The sequence below is a fragment of the Condylura cristata genome, unplaced genomic scaffold (assembly GCF_000260355.1).
Source record: "Condylura cristata isolate star-nosed mole 26May11 unplaced genomic scaffold, ConCri1.0 scaffold00005, whole genome shotgun sequence".
In the NCBI taxonomy this organism is placed as follows: Eukaryota; Metazoa; Chordata; class Mammalia; order Eulipotyphla; family Talpidae; genus Condylura; species Condylura cristata.
This window is the reverse complement of record NW_004567106.1, coordinates 185,791-196,098: the sequence shown is the minus strand read 5'-3', so window position 1 is coordinate 196,098 and position 10,308 is coordinate 185,791. Positions and strand designations below refer to the sequence as shown.

The 10,308-nt window shown below is 36.7% G+C and overlaps 1 protein-coding gene across 3 annotated transcripts in view; it reads left to right on the top strand.

Moving 5' to 3' along the window:
- Positions 1-5,407: 5,407 nt before the first annotated feature.
- Positions 5,408-10,308, top strand: part of BLVRA (biliverdin reductase A) — a 61,170-nt gene continuing 56,269 nt past the window's right edge. For 2 of the 3 annotated variants that reach the window (XM_004676645.2, XM_012721070.1), the window contains exon 1: positions 5,408-5,489. The gene's annotated coding sequence lies outside the window, so the exon portion shown is untranslated. Of the gene's footprint in view, positions 5,490-9,692; positions 9,719-10,308 lie in introns of those variants that run through there. The other variant, XM_012721071.1, reaches the window with a different exon arrangement.

Sequence of the window (10,308 nt, the reverse complement as noted above, 5' to 3'; positions counted from 1 at the left end):
AAGACTCCCAGGGCTTAAGGATTCATGGACAAATTTTAACCTTGATTACACAGGTATTGCTTAACACAACTGTACAACTTTCTCTTAATTTACTCCTTTTTAAAACAAGCACTAACTACTCTCTGCTAGCCTTAAATTAGCCACTAGCTTTTCTTTAGACAATCACTGATAACACTGCTAACACAATTTGTTACTTCCCTAAGATCCCTAATAACTTTTTGCTAATGAGCTCATCCCTTCCCAGACCCCTCTTCCTTTGAGTGATAACTAAACATCTGTACATATGACAATTATCACCAAAAAAAAACGTATAATCTAGTATACCATGAAATATTAAAAGAAAAATGCTTTGTTCCCCTTGTCCTTGTGAATGTTTTATGCGACCTCTCATTAACTCTCTGCATTATTACAATTAACTACTTGTTACACAGTATAAATAAAGACCTGCTGAGGGAATGAACAGGAAGACTTGTACCCAAACCTGACTCCCAAGTCTTCCTCGCGCCCGCTCCCCTCTTCCCTTTTGGAATCTCCCTTTGCCAATGCCTTCCTACCTTAGGGCCCTGCCTGTCTTGCCTCCAGACACCTCGATGGGGGGTTGGTCCCAAACAATTTGCTTTATTATTAATACATAATTTTGTTCTATGGGTTTAAAAATTAATACTTGAATCACTTAAGATTATATATAAGTGCATATTGGCATATATTACTTGAAGAACAATTTTATTTCAATTTCTGTGATATTGTGAATTACACAGACTTTAGTGAAACAAATATCCCATTGTGTTGTACCACAATACATTATTAGCTTATTTACTATAACATACAAATATTTTTAAGTTGTAGCACAACTTCAAAGGGATGTTAATTGAAATAAAAATATAATAACTCCATGAAGAGTAAAAAACAAAGAAGCAAAAAACCACATCACAGTAAAAACAGTAGGCTGACTGTTGCTTTCCCTCAAATAATTTAGTAAAAGCAGCCAAAGTTTTTGGTTTAAACATGGAAGGATAGATGTACCAATAGTATGATGATGATATAGGAAGAGAAAATTTGGAAGAAAAGATTTGAGGTGCAGATTTCAACATGTTGAAACTGAGATATAATTTAGACATTCAAAAACTATTAAGTAGAGAGTCACATAAAGGGTTATGGAATTCAGGAGACAGGAATGGACTGGGGATAGAAATTTAAAGCCAAGAAAGAAAACTTGGCCTTTTTCCATATCCAACAAATCCTCATTAGTTAAATAAGCTTGTCAGGTCATAGAAAGATGTAAACTCTTTGTTGGAGGAATTGCTAATCAATCTTACATATCAGAGTCCTGATTCTAGGAAAATCATGGACTAGTAAACACCACCCCTCTCCCAAAGGCAATAATTATTGTGAATAAATCTGTCTAAGCTTGATCCTCATCACATGACAATATACAACAATAAAACCAAAATCAATAAGCAAAAATAATAACAATAAGAAAAATAATTTTTAACATGTTAAAGATGTTCAAGAAATTAAAGGAAGATATAAAGAGAGTGAAGAAAATATTTGTAATGTGGAGCTATCAAGATAAAAAATCTAAAAAGAATTTCTTGAACTGATTATATGATAACTTAAATGGAAAATTTACTTGGACTAAAAGGTGGATTTAAATAGGCAGAAGAAAGAACAGTAAATTTGAAGATAAGTCAATGAAAAGTATGAGGAACAGAAAGAAGAAAAATTATAAGCAAATTATCACCGATAAGCAATCCTCAATTATTAACACATTTGTCATTAGAAACTTTGGAGAGGAGATACCAGTGGGAGCATACACAAACATATATGGTTTAATGTAGGAGCTTGGATTATTCAGTACTTTGACTAGTTTGTGCCTTTCACCCATAGTACTAACAGGGAAAGTTTGATTTAAGGACCTTCTCAGGGCAAATGTCCTGGAATGAGGATCTATACATACTGACAACAGCATGTACTGAAAACAGTGATAGAGGTTACGCTTAGATTAGCAAAAACATTGAGGCTTCCCCTCACATTCTCTCTGATTCCTCAGCCTTGGCTGGGGCCAGATGGTTACACACACTTATTCATTCCCTGTATGCCTACTTGCTTCTTTGATCTTTCTTTTTTAAATTTTCTGCTTGATTCTAAATTAAAAAAATGAGACAATATTTGGAGTTCATTGCACCTCAAACTCCTCTTGGTGTAGTCCCTCTAGGCTTCTCATTGCCCTGTACATATGACTCTTGGTAATCTTTTTACATCCTATACCACACGTCATAAATAGATAGCTTAACAGAGTTTTGGTCAAACAATGTGCATTGCATACACAGTGGGTGTCCTTATAGGTCTAAATATTTAATTGGCTACAGAATTGCCTACCAATGCATTTCTCCAAACATATTCCCATCTTAAAACATTAATGACTGTATTCAAAGTGGTATATAAAATAAATAATCAAAATGATTTGGCAAGAGTCTTTCAACTGTGAAGGAGAAATTGTGATTCACACAAAAAAGTGGAGGGAGAAAAAAAATGATGACACTAATATTTCTTTGAAAATTATCAGCAAAACTGACAGATCTTTAGCTAATTTATTAAAAAAAGAGAGAAGTGAAAGTTGGAACATTAATACTGATAATGAGGAAATGAAAAGGATTATAATAGAGAATTATGAAAAATTACATGTCAACAAATCAGATAAAGTAGATGAAATAAATTATTAGAAACACAAAACCTACCAATACTAAATTATAAGGAAATACAAAATCTGATTAGGCCTAAATGAGTAAATCAATTGCATCAGAAATCTCTACACAAAGAAAAGCTCTGAATCTGGTGACTTTCATGTTGATGTATACCAAACATTTAAAGTACTAATACTAGTACTTCTCAAATTGCCTAAAAAATGAAGAAGGAAAACCTTAAAATTCATTCCATTAAATCAGTTTTATAATGATACCAAATACAAGATACCATAAGAAAGAAGAATTACAGATCAATATCCTTTATGAATATGATACAAAAATATTCACCCAAATACGGAGAAAACAAATTTAGCAGCATATTAAAAGACACAAATACTATTACCAAGTAGAATGGTTGTACACACAAAAATTGACAATGTAATATGCCAACAAATCAGAAATAAAAACAAACTACTTCATCATAATAAAGACACACATGAAAAATATACAGTGACTATCATATTCAGTGGCTAAAGACTGAAAGCTTTCTTCTAAGATCAGGATTAGAGCAAGGATGCCCACTTCCACCACTTTTAAAATATAACAACAAAGCCAAACAGTCAAAAATAGGCAATAATAGAAGTATAATAAATACTTCTCCAAAAACAGGACACAAATAACTAATAAGCACATGGAAAGATGCTTAACAGTACCAATCACTAGCCAAAATGCAAATTGATACTGAGAAGATTCTGGCTAGGTTGCCAGGGTAAGAGGCCCTGCAAAGAATCAAAGTGGCAGAAGAAAATTTGTAGAAGGCCCTGAGTCTGTGAGCAGGAGTCTGGCAAAACAAATGCTTGATAAGAAGAGGAGCAGGAGGGAGGGGATGGTGACCATACATTTTGAGCTGTGTTAATCTCTAGAAATCTTCCTGTGTGTGTGTGTGTGTGTGTTTAGCTGCGTGTGTGCCTATGTTACTCTTTAGCAAGCTGTCAACTCCTCCACCCCTCTATCTGTATTCAACAGATAGAGGCCTCTTAGTGAGCTTTATCTAGTAGGAAAGACCCTAGAAATAACCATTCAGATGCCTTCTCCATGCCATTATAGGGAGCTTTCAGCTTTCCTATTGCTCAAACTTGCTTGTCATGATCCATGTTCTCAATTTACATGGCATGGGACAAAAAAAAAAAAAAAATGATGAGATACATACAGCCTCACATCTATTTAATGGCAACTATCAAGAAAAATAAAATATAAATATTTGTAAGGACAGGGAGAAATTAAAAACCTTGTGTAACTACCGTTGGTGAGAAGGTGAAATAGTATAGTCATTGTGGAAAAAGGAATGAGTAGTTACAGATAATGAAAAATAGAATTAACACATGATTCAGCAACTCCACTGCTGGGTATATGCCAAAAGAACAAAAAGTAGGTTGTTCTCCAGCTATGCATGGAGCAGCATTATTCACAATAGCTAAACCTTGAAAGCAACTCAAGTGATCTGTCAATTGCAGAAAGAGTAAGCAAAATGTGGTTTAAAAATGGGTCATTTTCAGCCTTGAAAAAGAAGAAGCTTCTGTAATATATTGCAACATGGAAGAATCTTGAGAATATTATGCTAAATTAACTAAACCTGTCAGAAGAAAACAAATGCTGTATGATTCCACTTATAAGAGGAGCTTAGAGTACTCAGAATTTAAAGACAGAAGGCATAAAACGTTTTTTTTTTTTTGTTTTTTTTTTGCTAAGGGTTAAGAACAACAGATGATGGGGCAATTACTATTTAATGAGTTACTAGTAAGTGAACTATGGAGACGCAAACTGGTGATATGTGCACAACAATATAAATCTGTTTGCTACTACTGAATTGCACACTTAAAAATGGTTAGGATAGTTGTTTGTAATATACTTTTTACCACACAGTCAAAGAGAAGCAAAAGTGTCAGGGCATCCCTTAATAAAATTAAAACTTCATCGCTGAACTTCGCTTAGCTGAGCAATGCTGGGAGAAACAAAATAGAGGGGAATTGATAGATTTGCCATGGAAACCTGGTCCCGGGTCCACAAAACCAAAAAGAATTGTGCAGAATTGTGGACAAACGCGGGCCCAACTAAACTTGATGTTTCAAGATATAATCCCCTTCTGCCCCCTAGTAAAAAGGTCAGCAATACAGTTTATGAAAGGGGGCCACGATTCTTCTCGGTGCACAGACTTCTGTCTCACCCTCTGCTTCTCTTTGCAGTGTATTTCAATAAGCCCTCCTTTTCTTTTGTCCACTGTTTCCGGTGAATCCTTTAACCTCCAGCCTCAGGCTTCACTCTAAATATTTCTCCCACTACAAAAAGCTTTGCTGCCTGTTTAATGGGGGGAGAGTAAGTTACTGAACCAGAAAACACCCAGAGGTGCCTTGAGTTGGGAGTGGGATAGATGGGAGGAGGCACTGTAATTGCAACCTGGACAGATAGCTGATGGTCATTACCGTTTTGTCCCGGAGAGCCCAAGCCCGCTCCGGCAGCCCGGCAGGGCTCAGGAGGCAGCCCGGGCTACCATCTCGGCCTGGCCTATTCACAGTCAATCCTGTGACTGTCAAGCCTTATCCGTGAAGGCCACTGCCAAGGCTACCCTTCCCGGTTCCAGGAGCCTGACAGGAGAGGCAGACCGCACCGCGTTCAGCAGCGGCACTGCTCCCCGCCATACCTCAGCCAGGCAGCCAATCGGAGCCCCGCTTCCGCGTAGTTCGCTGCGCCGGAGGAGGCTCGGCAGCCTGAGGAGGCACAGAGCTCGCTCTTTGTGTCCGGCGTCAGGTAAGGCGCGCAGGGTGGCGGAGTCGGGGCGGCTTTTATAAAACGCTAGGTCGGGTCTTTTGAAATGGGAGCCAGCAGGAGGCCGGGCACTTCCTTAGCAGCTCCCCAAAGCCGCTTATCTCCCTCCGCCTGGGGCCTAGAGGTTGGTCCGGGACTAAGCTGGCAGTGAATCGCTACGCAATCCATTGTGGAGGGGCTTTTTCAATAAACAAAGACCATTAAAACAGTTACATCGACGTTTAATTTTTGAAATGTTTATGGGCTACGTTTTTAGCTCCACGTTAGTCGAATGGCTCTGCGTAAGCGTCCCGCGTAGTACTGGGGTTTCCCCAAAGTGGGGTGAGAGTTGGGCCCTGGGAATCCCAGCACAGCAGGCAGGGGCTGGGGCTCAGGCAACTACTGGGATAGGAATCTTGTGCGTCACTTAACCTATTCAGGGGTTCCCTTCCTCTTGGGCAACTGAAAAAGAGACTTTTTTTTTTTTTGGTGGAGGCTAACCGAGTTAAGCACTCTGAAGCAAGGATGATTTCCCATTAATATGAATAGGAGATACACACACACACACACACAGATATTTCTGAGTATTTCTGATATTTTCTAGTAGCAAAAAATACGAAATAAATAGAAGCAGATATTGGGAGCAGAGACATGGAGTGTCTCTGAGGTGTGTCAGTCTGTCATAGAATTTACTACGATGATGGAAACCTTCTGTATTTAACTTACATTTAAATAGCCACTTGTGTGTAGTGGCTACTCATAGCGGATTATGCTGGTCTATATAGTTTTTGTAGTTGAGTCTAATGTTTATCTCTTGGAAGTTACTATGCTCCGTTACATAATTATTGTCGTTTGAAAGTAAAACATACTAGTAACCTCATACACTCACCCCACAAATATTAATGACCGTGTAGCAAGCAGTACATTTTCTGTTATCAGCTATAAAACAAATTTCTGTAGATTTCATTATTACAGCAAGTGCAATAGCTATACAGCAAGTGCAATAGCTATTTAGTTGAGGAATTGGGTCTGAGGGATGGAGTCAGTGAATATGGCATAATTGATGAGTTTTTGAAGAAATTGAATAACTACATACATGTTAACTGATAATTATAGTAAAATTTTAATAGATAAGCCAAAAAAACCTTAAGTCATTAAAAATTCTACTATTCATAGTAATTACTGTTAATATTTTGATGCATTATCTATATTTCCAGACTTTTGTCCCTAGAGACATTTTATTTTTCTTTAGATCCCAAACTTTGGGGAAGGAAAATCTCTAGTGAAGGGTTGCTTGTATCTTTACCTTTGAACTTAGGTCAGTCTGACCCCATCTGAGAATGGCACCCTTTCCCAATCCTTTCCATACTTTGCCAATGGCCTGAATTTTGAACTTTAGGCTTATGAGAGAATATTTCAGAGTGGAAGAGGGTCATTTTGTGTGATGAGTAACCCTCAGAGTCTCTCAACCTTGGCATTGATATTTGTGACTAAACAACTTTGTTGTTAGAGGCTGTTTTACATACTATAGGATGTTTAACAGCTCTCTTCTCTCACCCCCTTCTCTCATCATGACAATTAGATTGAGACCACTGGATTAATGGAAATCACTAAGTTATTGTTAACGTGCTCTAAAGAGGTTCATATTCCAACCTATATGTGGGAGAGAGGCTGTGTTTGAAAGAGAAGCATAATTCAAGCAAAGACAGTTGTTTCGTCCTTTTAATTTACTGTGAGATTTGGTGGGGATATCAGTTGGGATTCCAACAGAAATAAGCACAAAAATGAAGGGATTTTTTGAAGGGACTCTTTATGAGAATTGGTAGAATTTGTAATGGTAAAGCACCTAGGGTGGCCATCCTGAGAATGTCATTCCCATTCTTTTATGAAGAGACAGACAAAGGACTGTAATACTGCAATGGGAAAGCACTGTGTTGAAGCACTGAAGAAGGGGTGCCTTCCACATTCATCTATTGCCAGATAGTCAGCCAAGTGGGAATAGTTTTCTCAATAAAGTTATTAAAGTTGTGTAGGATAACAAACCAGGTACCAAACAGTGTAAGAAGATGACAATCTCAGTGTAGAGACCAAAATGATTTGTATATTATTATCAGGGTCACAAACAATGCATTGTGAAATCTTCCTTTTTTAAATCTTAATCCATCTGCTAAGAAAACATGCTCTCTCTAGTGATCTTTAAAAGTACAATTAGTGAGCTTTTATAATTTTAAAAACAAAAGCTATAGCTGCATGTTTTGTTTGTATGGAAGATTTGTATTCCTTTGTCTCCCCACACATACGGACACACTTGGAGCAGCTGTACTAAGCTGTTCCAGCAGTTCATGTTTTCTTGTAGCACATGGCCAGAGAGAACTAGGCTTTCAGCCCTCGGGGGCCAAGGTTATGACCTAGATCCTTTGAGTGATCAGTGCCTAAATACTTGTATGAGTAACAGAATGCCATGAAGTCAACACAATTTTGAAACTGTGTATTGCAGTTATTTGAGTTAATCAGCTTCTCTTCTAGCATTGGTATCCCTATGCAAGTTTAAAATATATTAGACATTTATTCCTTAGTAAGAATAATTTGATTCCTCTTAACTCCTTTCTCTTCTATTATGTCCTGATCACGCAATAAAAGGTAGATGAAATAGCAACATGGAAGTAAGGAGGCACTTGTGAGGGAGGACTAGAAACGTGGAGTGTGGAAGAAAGTGGCTTATGTTTGGGGAGAGTAATAAGGAAAACTTACTTGTTAAGCACTTTTGTGCTTGGGGACCTGATGGCAGCAGCTTCATTGATTTTGATAACCTGAACCTTATTCTAGTTCACTTCTATCTGCTCCTAAAAGGAGCAGAATAAAAGCTAATAACTTCCAGTTAACCAACCCTAATGCTAAGAAAGCTAACCCAAAAGAGAGCAAAAATATAATTGGAAGTGTGTTGGGATTTATAGTTTGTCATCACAGAAAATGAGCATAAGAGTCACCTAAGTTTGTCTAAACTCATCTGCTTTCTCTCATTTTCAAGGTGCGGAAACCTAGACACTGAGAAACCATGTGCCCTGGCCTTGGCTTCAAGGCTAATAGTGCCCAAGCTAGGTATAGAATACTGGATCTTGAATCACAGGGAGGTTCTTTATCCCCTTGAGAGATAGGTTGTGTGCACACAACATTTTTGGTGTACCTGTGCACATTGTATTTTGGTGTCAAAGTAAATGAAAGCCTAAACTATTCAATACTGCTGCAGTAAGTATGGGGTAAGGAGAAACCTACCTTAAATGGCTATGAGCAGGTTATATGCCTTTTTCTTTTTGACATTTAGCAAATCAGTACAGCCTGACGTGTCATTTATCATTATGCAGTGATTTAGGAAGTAACTGAGAGATCAACTTTCTTTTATAAGTGATTGGAGAGGCATACAATATATTTCTTGATGGGAAGCATTATTAGTTCAACTTAATTTATTTTTTGTAGGGCACAGTCCTACTGTCACTTTTTTTTTTTAATTTGACAAAGATATTTTAAAATCAATAAGGAAGTTTGACCAAGGAAGTATAGGTATAAATACTGAACAAGTTAATGAGAGAACACGAACTACCAAATAACAAAACATACTGGAAAGCCATAAACAATATAGTTTAGGCATGGGAAGAGAGATCAGCAGCTCAACAGAAAAAGTTATATATATATATATATATATATATATAATTAATTTTCAGTCATTGGGAGAAAATGAAATATTAAGTAGACAGTGTGAAAATAACTAGTTGAGGAAAATTATACTTAGAATCTTCTCATGCTATATACCAACATATATTTAGATTGGTTAAATATAAATACGTAAATAAGGAAAAATAGTTTAAAATCTAAAAAAATTACTTCTATAAGTCTTTCTAAAAATGGTGATAGTCTTTTACTGTTTGACCATTTAAATACTAAACCCTTGAAATACACAAGCATAAATAGGTCTTAGCTCTTTTATAATATATTAAAATACAGGATAAAGTTGTTCCTGGGTCCATTCAAACTTTACTTGGTGTTGGTAGGATAGTTGGGAGAAAGGAAGAATTGATGTGTGAAGCACAGGCATAGTGTGAAAATGTGGAGCCTGTTCGTACTTGACCTGGGATTGTTACCTCTTCCAACAGTGTCTATCGTATGGGGAGTTGACAGTGGAAGGGGAAATAATCTGCCCAAGATATTCCAGTTGAATTTACTTTATAAATGACAAGGTAATACATCCTAGTTAGTGGACTGATGATATTTAATATGTTGCATTCATGTTCATCAGTGTTTTTGGTCTATAATTTTCTTTTAGTGTGATGCATTCTTTTGGTGTCAGAATAATGTTGACCTCATAAAATACATTTGAAAACATTCCCTATTTCTCAAATTGTTGGGAGAGCTTGGGAATAGTAGGTATTATTTGGTTGGTAAAGATTTGGTAGAACTGTCTCATCCTGGGCTTTTTGGGGAGACTTTTCACTACTGTTTCAATTTCCTTGCTTCATATTTGTCTATTGAAGTTTTCTGTTACTTCCTGATTAAGATTCAAATAATCATATGCTTCTAAGAATGTGTCCATATTTCTAGGTTATTCAACTTATTGGAATATTGGTATTCATAGTGGTCTTTATGAATATTAATATTGCTGAGACTTCTCTTGCATGTACTTATTAGAGTTTTCTCCCTTTTTTTTCTTTGTGAACTTAGCTGGAGGCTTGTCTTTTTTTTTTTTTTTCCAAAAAAAAAACAAACAAACATATTTTTGTTACCTTGATCTTTTGGATTGAAGGATTTATTTCTGCTTTGTTAATTTCAA